Consider the following 9,346-nt stretch of genomic DNA (forward strand, 5'->3'; position numbering starts at 1 on the left):
AGAATCTCACGTGTGAATCTACTCTTTAAGGGGCTATGTCCAAGATCGACTCCTCGACCGCGTGAGACTATACCTCCTGATGCCTAGGAAACGGATGGAATCCGTAAACCCTCCCCCCTGTCGATTCAAACTCGGGATTAAAACCCTAATTTGTCTACTCACCCAAATGTCTATGGAAATAGTTAAAGTGGGAATCAAACCTACATCTTCGTTGTGGAGGGCAGACCAATTAACCACTTCATCAAACGTACTTTTGTAAGCAAATAAAAAAAAAGTTTGTTTGTGGAGCAAATGATATAATATATATCTTTGTTCGAATGCTCGTAGATCATAATTGTTTCCTATATATTTTCATTGTTTGTAGATTGTATGCTACAACCTACAAGGCCTTTTTTAGTTTTATTTTCGAAATAGATAGTTCAAGCGTCCTAACGATGACACTAGGATGATAAGAAATTTCCCCTACTTGACGATGAGGGTTTGAATTCTACAATGTTTAAGTTGTATGATTTAATTAATAAGATAGATAATTAAGGTGTTTGAAAAAGGTAGTTCAAACAACATGACACGTACAATGGATGCGGTTGTAAAATGTAAACATGACTCAGGTAGCATGGTTGAGAAATAATGAAACAAGGTTAAGATCATAAAATAAAAGCTAACAAAAAAAAATACATATCATATAACATTTAACTATTTTAGGGGAAGGATTTAACTATGACATATTTAATTATTTAACTACCAGAGAGTACCATTCCTACGAGATGGAATAAATTCGTGTCTAGGAAGGTTCACATCATGATTTGGAGCTTGCTTCTAGATCGTCTCTCGACTAGATTTAATTTAAGTAGTAAAGGTTTTGATATTCCTTCAATATTATGCCCAATTTGTTTAAATTCGGTGGAAGTTTTGGATCACATTTTTGGAGGGTGTCACCTTGCTTCAAAGATTTGGAATGCTATCGGTCGTTGGTTAGAGGTGTCTCTTCCGGGTGATAAAAGGCCTAAAAGTATTTTAGAATGGTTGGATTCTTCAGGATGGGTGAAAAAGAAAAAAGATGTTATTAAGGTGATTATCTATACGGCATGGTGGACTATTTGGAGAGCTCAGAATGAAATTATTTTTGGTCAACCCAATGATAACAAAGACACTCTATTTGATTCGATTGTTTCAGTTTCGTATTTGTGGTTATCATCTCGTAATTGTAAGTTTCATTTGAACTGGGTGGCGTGGCTCAAAAACTCGTTACTTAGCATGTAATTTTTGTCTTGTCCCAGTTTGGTTTTTCTTTCCGTGTGTGGTTTTTATTTCAAGTTTGCCTTTCAAAAAAAAATATTTATAAAATTTTAATAAAGTTTATTGTTTTGATAAATACGGACTTAGGGTTTATCATATCTAAGGCTGAGGGGTGTGGAGCGCGACAGGGGGCGCGTGAGCCCATCCGCTCGCGCCCCGGGGCGCGAGCACCACACCACCGAGGCGCGAGAGGGGCGCGAGCGCGGAAAAAGAGGCAGGCGCAAGAGGGGTAGCGGCTGGGAATACGCGTGAAGGATTCTTGGGTTGCGTAAATAGAGCCGTTGGGCTCTTTGTTTATTAAAAAAAAAATTGTTTTTCTCTATAAAACCAATATCACATACCAATATCACATACCATCAACCCATTTTAACCATATCAAACACAACTTCAATCTCCAAACTCATATATAATATCCCAAACTCCTTTATAAAACCCAAAATTTTTTCCTATATATAACCCATTTCATATAAAAATCCAAAAACAACCCATCGTCCCATTTTTTTTTTTTTAAATAATGTCGTCGTACTCGTCTGATTCCGACTCCTCCGAAGAGGATGATTTGCTTCTTCATGTAGGGGGAGTTTTGACCGCAACCGTGGTCAATCTCTTGCAAAATCAAGCCCATCAACCCCGACTCCCGAGGGTTAGAGCACCACCTCGTGATCGTGATCGATCGGGTGCTAACGATACTTTGATGAGGCATTATTTTAGCACTCAACCGGTACACGCGGAGTCGGATTTTCGAACTCGTTTTCGAATGAGCAGGCAATTGTTCACGCGTATAGCGAGTGATTTAGAGGCACGGTATCCCTTTTTTCAACAAAGGGAGGATGCTAGGGGTCTTCCCGGTTTTACCCCTCTTCAAAAATGCACGGCTGTTATCCGTCAATTAGCGTACGACATCTCGTCGGACGCTTTGGATGAGTATTTACAGATGTCGAAAAGGGTTGCACGTGAATCCCTTCATTTTTTCTGCCAAGGTAAAAAACATTAATTTTACTTTTTATTAAATATTTATTACATTTTGTAATATATATTGTACGTAGGAGTCATATCGACTTACGCTCGGAGATATCTGCGTAAACCTATAACGTATGACATCCAACGCATATATGAGGTGCACGCAGAAAAACATGGTTTTCCTGGGATGCTAGGTAGCATCGATTGTACGCATGTTGGATGGGCTATGTGTCCAACGGCCTGGCGAGGTCAGTTCCACCGTGGTGATCATGAAGGGCCGACCCTCATACTTGAGGCGGCGGTGTCACAGGATCTTTGGTTTTGGCATGCTTTTTTTGGTGTTGCTGGGTCAAATAACGACCTTAATGTTATCGATCAGTCACATTTGATCAACGACCTTATCGACGGGGTTGAACCACCTCAATCTTTTCTTGCAAATGGAGAACTCTTCAAGTACGGGTACTATCTGGTCGATGGTATTTACAACGAATGGGCTGTGTTAGTTCAAGCTTTTACAGATCCAATCGCCGACAAACGGAAGTATTTTACGAAGAAGCAAGAGTCTGCTAGAAAAGATATTGAAAGAGCTTTTGGAGCTATAAAAAAACAATATTATGTTCTGGCGAACCCGATACGTTATTGGACTCGGGAGAGGATAATGGACGTCGTCTACACGTGTCTTATCCTACACAACATGACGTTAGAAGACGAGGGCAAAGCTATATGCCAAAACTACCAAGGTGACATTCCGCCACAACCGTCCACAATCAGTGATCAACAAAAACTTCATAACATAGCAAATATCAAGAGCCGTGAAATACACGGGGAGCTTCGACATGAGTTGGTTGAACATTTGTGGGCGAGGCGACCAGATGATCTTGTATTAGATTAGTTTTATTATTAAATATTATTGTTTGTTTAATTTTTAGTATGTTTTTTTTTTATTATGAATTTTCAAAAAAATGTGTGTTTTTTTTAAATAATTTCTTGTTTTTTTAATAATACGTTTTTTAATACATTTATAAAAAAATAAAAAAATAAACCGCTCGCGCCCCCTCTCGCGCCCCTCCACACCAGGGCCAGGGGCGCGAGCACCACAACCAACACCCATCTTATCAAGTTTCTCTCTCTGCCACACGTCACAATATTATTGGCTGGAGCCCCCACTCGCGCCCCCTCTCGCGCCCCCCCACACCCCTCAGCCTAAATGACTAGTAGGGCGTGGATTTCTGGCATGTCATAAAAATTAATCAGAAATCACAGGTTTAAGTTAATGTATTATGAGTTTGGGTTGACTTTGGCCGTGTCGAGTCAACCTCATGAGTTGACGTGTTGATTTGTTTAACATTTTAACGTTTTGTTTATTTGTTTATGTATTGTGTTCTAAGCAATGATTAGCTATTTTATCCTAATAGCTAAAAGGAAAAGAGAAATAAGCATCAACTTTGGCAAACCAAACATAATTATTCTATGCACATCTATATATTTAGTTATAATTTAGATTTTTTAGTATGTTAAACAGATCATGTTTTTTTCTAGTGAATATTCGTGTCGTGTTTGAGTTCATATATCTAACACAATTATTGGGTTCACTTAAATTAAGTGCCATTAACTGCATACTATATCTCTATATCCATGTGATTTAGTTTTTTTTTGAAATGTTGTATATGTGTTTTATTTCTCTTCATGTAATGTTTATAACATTTGCATACTACATGCTGTATTGGTACTGTGCTTTCACAAAAAATGATAGGATATAATGAACCAAATATAAATGTCATGCGTACAAAAGTTAGAGATGTTAACAACTCTCATGAAACAAATCGATGAAACCGCAACTCATCGGGAGCTAAAACCGAACACACGAATTAATTCCTTTGGCTAGCTCCTCACGATATAGTGATCCGATCTCTCCTAAATCTCACAATTCCATCAAATAAATAACGAAAAAACTGAAAAACTACACGAAAACAAGCGTTCAATGGTTTGGTAACGTAAGTGTACCAAACGGACCCACACGATGTCGAATCTCGTTGTGCAAGAAACGCTGACTGGACATAAGCGGATGCCGCATGCTTTACTAGCACGTTTTTAATCGAAATGTTTGATGAATTTATAAACTGGTTATCATCGTTATGCGTCACAATGCAACTTGATGACGAACGTGTTAATACATCTTTTAAGCTTGTATACCCTCCGCGATAATGAATATCTGGATCGTCTTTGCTTATGCTTGAACCGGCTGGTATTAACTTTCGGATTTCTGTATCCATACCAACAAAGATGAAATTTGAAATTAGGGTTGTTAGGTCTTGAGATTCATCGGTTTACAAGAGAGATTGTTGCATGTTTGATTGTTTTTTGTACGGCCTGACTAAATTTATGTGTGATACTCCCTCAATGTCGGATCCTTAAGGAATCAAGTAACTTATTATGATTATACAATGTTTGTGGTATTTAAAAGGGGTAATGTACTTGTACTCCAGGGCTGTTATGAAATAAATTGGTTTAAAAGGGCATCTATTTTAGATAAATTTGATAATATTAAATTTAGAGTACATTTCGCAACTTTAATCTCGTTTTTAAATTTATTGCAAATGGGTATCTCACTGTTATAAACTTGCAATTTTAGTATGTTTTTCTAACCCCGTCTATTTTGTCCGTTAAGCCAAGGGCAAATTAGTAATTTCGATTATTTTATTTATTTTCTCTTTTAAGCTAAGTGTCATTTTCATACATGTGATTTGTTTAATTACGCAACTTTAGTACATATTTTTCATACCAAAAGAGACGAGGTTAGAAAAAAGTAATTTGCTCCTAACTTAACAGATAAAAGAGACAGGATTAGAAAAAAGAGACGGGTTAGAAAATGACACTTAGCTCAAAATAGAAAATAAATAAAATAATCAAAATTACTAATTTGCCCCTGTGTTAACAGATAAAAGAGATGGGGTTAGAAAAAGTACTAAAGTTGCAAGTTTTAAAAAAGTGAGGCAGCCATTTACAATAAATTAAAAAACGGTATTAAAGTTGCGTAATTAGACAAACCACATATACTAAAATGACACTTAACTTTAAAATGTATTGCTTCTAAATTGTGATGCTAAAATTTGAGGAAAAGGAAAAAAGAAAACCAATAATGCACATTTGAGCTTGTTACAACATGCGATTAATTAGCGTGTCATGTTACAAAAATATGAATTTTGTTCGGGTCAATACTAGCTCTAATTAAAATGGGTTCGCATTCTAATGGATCGTTTTAGAAAAAACGCTATGTTTTCTTTAATGACAGCTAGTGACGATGAATGGGAGGCGTTATATTTTATGGCGGCCCAGTGACGATGAATGGGAGACGTTATATTTTAGGAATTACTTTTTCGCTAATGTTCTTGGGATATAATGCAGTTTAGTTTTAGAAATTTATTAATTTTCAAACACAATACATTTGCCAACCACTGTATCAAAATATTTGTTAAGAAATGGCAAGTTTATTATTTAATGTGTTATACTATATTAACTGGCTTATAAAAAAATATGTCAATAGATTGGGAAAAAAAATTACTATTAGAAAACATAACAAAACAACAGATAATAGATTGAAAAAATCATCAGGCTGTTCTCATAACAACAAAACATTAATTTGTTTGTATTTGTAGTTTTAAATTTTATTATATTTATTCAATTTAAATTGTATACATTGATTCAGTTGTACAGTTTCAATATACCATAAACACTTTATTTTAAAATAATTTAACCCAGTTTTATGAATGAATCTCTATACTATATTTATAATCAAACTAGTGTTAACCCGGCGCGTTGCGCCGCGGAGGTTGGTAAAACCCGCACGGTGATAAAATACAAGCTTTGTCGGTTCAAAACGTTGAGGCGATAGTTTGTCGCGAAATAGATTGGTTTCGGTTACATGCGTTATGATACCAGAACTAAAACAAAAAATAAAAACCAAAAAGTATATGAAAATGGAGGTGGACCAATGGGTTGCCGTTGTTGGTAAAACTTAGGCATTGATTAGACCCGAGCGTTGCCGAACTTGGACGTTAAGGCGGTGAGTTTACGCAAATTCGGTAGGTTTCCGTCACGTCGTTATTGTACCAGAACTAAAACAAAAAATAAAAAACCAAAAAGTATATGAAAATGGAGGTGGACCAATGGGTTGCCGTTGTCGGTAAAACTTAGGCATTGATTAGACCCGAGCGTTGCCGAACTTGGACGTTAAGGCGGTGAGTTTATGCAAATTCGGTAGGTTTCCGTCACGTCGTTATTGTACCAGAACTAAAAAAATAATAATAAACAATCAAATACAATTAGCATTCGGTCGGTTTAGTTATATTCGTCACGGTACCAGAATTAAAACAAAATGCGGTGAGTCTACGTGAATTCGGCTGGCTTACATCACGTTCACTATGATACCAAAACTATAAAATAATTGATATTCGATCGGTCGGTTTTCGTTACAGTACCGAAAGTAAAACGAAAAAAAATGCCTTGACTAATATAGTGCCGCCAAGTGGCCAATGAGAAGCTTGGCGGCGCCAAAGTTGAAAATTGTATTATATAATAATTTACAGCGAGAATGTGGAACTAAAATGTCTTCAGGCTTCACCGGCTAAGGAGGCCCAATACTAAAGTGTCGTTTAACTAATATGATCAGGCTAAAAAGCCCAATCAAACCTTAAAAAGAATTTAGAAAACCTAACATATTTGTAATTGTGACCAATTGACAAACAGGTTAGGTTTTGATCAACCGAAGTCAAAATTGTTTATTGCCTGAACCAGTTGGTTTTGAAGCCGCATTCCAAGTGAAAAAGAATTGGTTCATTTTGAAACCTGTTTTTATCTGGTTTGGTTTGATTTTAACCAGTTACAAACAAGTTTTAAGTGAAGAGTCCTTAATCTGATATTAAACCGACGGTTCAGTCTGGTTTCAAAGTGGTTTCTCTCAAACTTGGTTCTAGAACGGTTTGGTTTCAGTTTAAGAACCGGGTTATCACGTTTCTAACACAGTAAATGCCATAAATTTAATTTTGGAGCCTTTCCAGGGAAAAAAAGTAAATCAATAAAACAAAATGACTTTTCTTAGTTCTTTTAGGTTTACATGTTTATATTTTAAATAATTATATAGATGCGATATATAAAATTTTTAGTAAATCATAAATGAACTCCAACAAAAAGTTCAAGTTTATTTTGGTGGTAAACCCTTGTCCTCTAAACCTTTTACCTTGTTAAGATCTTGAATTTGATTCTGGCTAGACCCGTTATTTTGGTAATTTTTTGTGTTTTAGAACTAACGATATTTTGTTAGGATTTAAAAATAAGGTTTCGTAGTTGTTTTAGCTTTCCTTGAAATTAATCTATGTTATTCGAGCATGTCAAACCGGGAAACCATTTGATGAGATCAAGAGATTAAGAGTTGGACCCTTTTGAAGATAATGTTAGTAATAACCGTACACGTTTAGGATACTAATTAGAGGTCATGAAGACATCATGGTTAAGTTTGTTGTTCTTTGATTACAAATTCTTTCTGTACAAACACAAGAATACAAGGCACATGGTGCCGCTAAGAAAAGTTTGTTAAAGCTAGCTACGAAGTTGTTTTTGTTAGTGTGTTGTAACCATTTTTTGTTATGTAGTTAGCGGCATTTATCTTTTCATTATATGCTTTATGATAGTGTGTTTTTCCATGTTCTCCGATCTGACCGCCCCGACCCGATTGAAATTTTAGCGTTTGATTGTAAGAAATCTGACCAACGAAGAAAGGGGAAAGAGAACCCGTAGATAGAAAATCCTGGATCCACAAATGTATAAATAGAAAACTTAAATACTCAAAAATTTAGATAAAACCATTTGAATATTGAATAACTTTTGAACCTACTCAATTGTGAACATAATTATTCATTTTTAAAGCCAGTCTTCGAGGAAGTTACAATCAAGTAAAATATATTAGATATTTATATCATATAACTCTACATATATACTTTCTTTGTAAATTGCAGTTTACGTTATTGTGATTTACGGGCAGGATCAATTTGCGTCCATCCCTCTAATGGTTTCAGTATATTCCGTTAATAATTTAACGAAATAAAGGCATTTCTGTCTTATTACCCTTCCCATGAAAGCCCACATTTTAAACCCCTCAACTATTCTCACTCAAATCATTTGTGTCCTAGTGCTTCACCCCCATCTCCATCTCTGCCATCTCACCTCGTCCATTGCACCTCCACCATTGCTCCATCCTAAACTCGAGTTTTGCAAATTTTTCAATCAATCTTATTTTCCCTTTAATTAGATACTTAGTCTTGAGAAGCTATGCCATTACCCGCCATCACCACCACCACCACCCCATGTCGCCTATTAAATAACAGTTCAGTTTTGTTATAACAAATTGTAAACTATTTTGTCAAAGCTATCACAGTTTAAAACTATTTTAAGATATTTCAAACATATTATACTTTTTACGCTTTCACAAATTATAATTACAAACTTACAATACAACCATTTTCTGAATCTCTTTTCTTAATAAATTCCGATTATTATAAAAACGCCAAATACCCAAGGTCTAAAGAATATAGTATATTATAAAAGTCGTGACATATATAGAAAAAAGTTTGTATATCATTTGGATTCTTTCATTTATATAGAAAAAGTTAATTATACACCATTGCCATTTATATCTCTTTTCGGCCCAAACCAATCTAAAGATGCTATTTCATATCATTGGATAAGGAAAGCTTTCTTTTTGCCCCACCACTTTGGGGAAGGCCTAATTATTATAATTAATAAAATGGGTCCATGGGTAATATATTCGAATCAACGTGACCCGTTTTCTAGCCCGATTCATCGGGGCCCTATATAACTTTAAAATGATCAAACCGAATATTTCAGGACACATATATCGTAATGTAATTAATCTTTTTAGAATAAGGCACATATACAGACAAAAACATTTTTTATATTTTAGGTTTATTGTATTTAATATAATGCAATATAAGTGAAAAAAATAAAATAAAATAGTATTATATTCTTTTCTAAAATAAGACTTGAACGTTATGTTCCCGAGTCACATTTAAGAGGT

Source organism: Bidens hawaiensis, unplaced genomic scaffold (genome assembly GCF_021521415.1).
Source record: "Bidens hawaiensis isolate Kalapana, Puna unplaced genomic scaffold, B.hawaiensis_p1.1 tig00016125_1, whole genome shotgun sequence".
NCBI lineage: Eukaryota > Viridiplantae > Streptophyta > Magnoliopsida > Asterales > Asteraceae > Bidens > Bidens hawaiensis.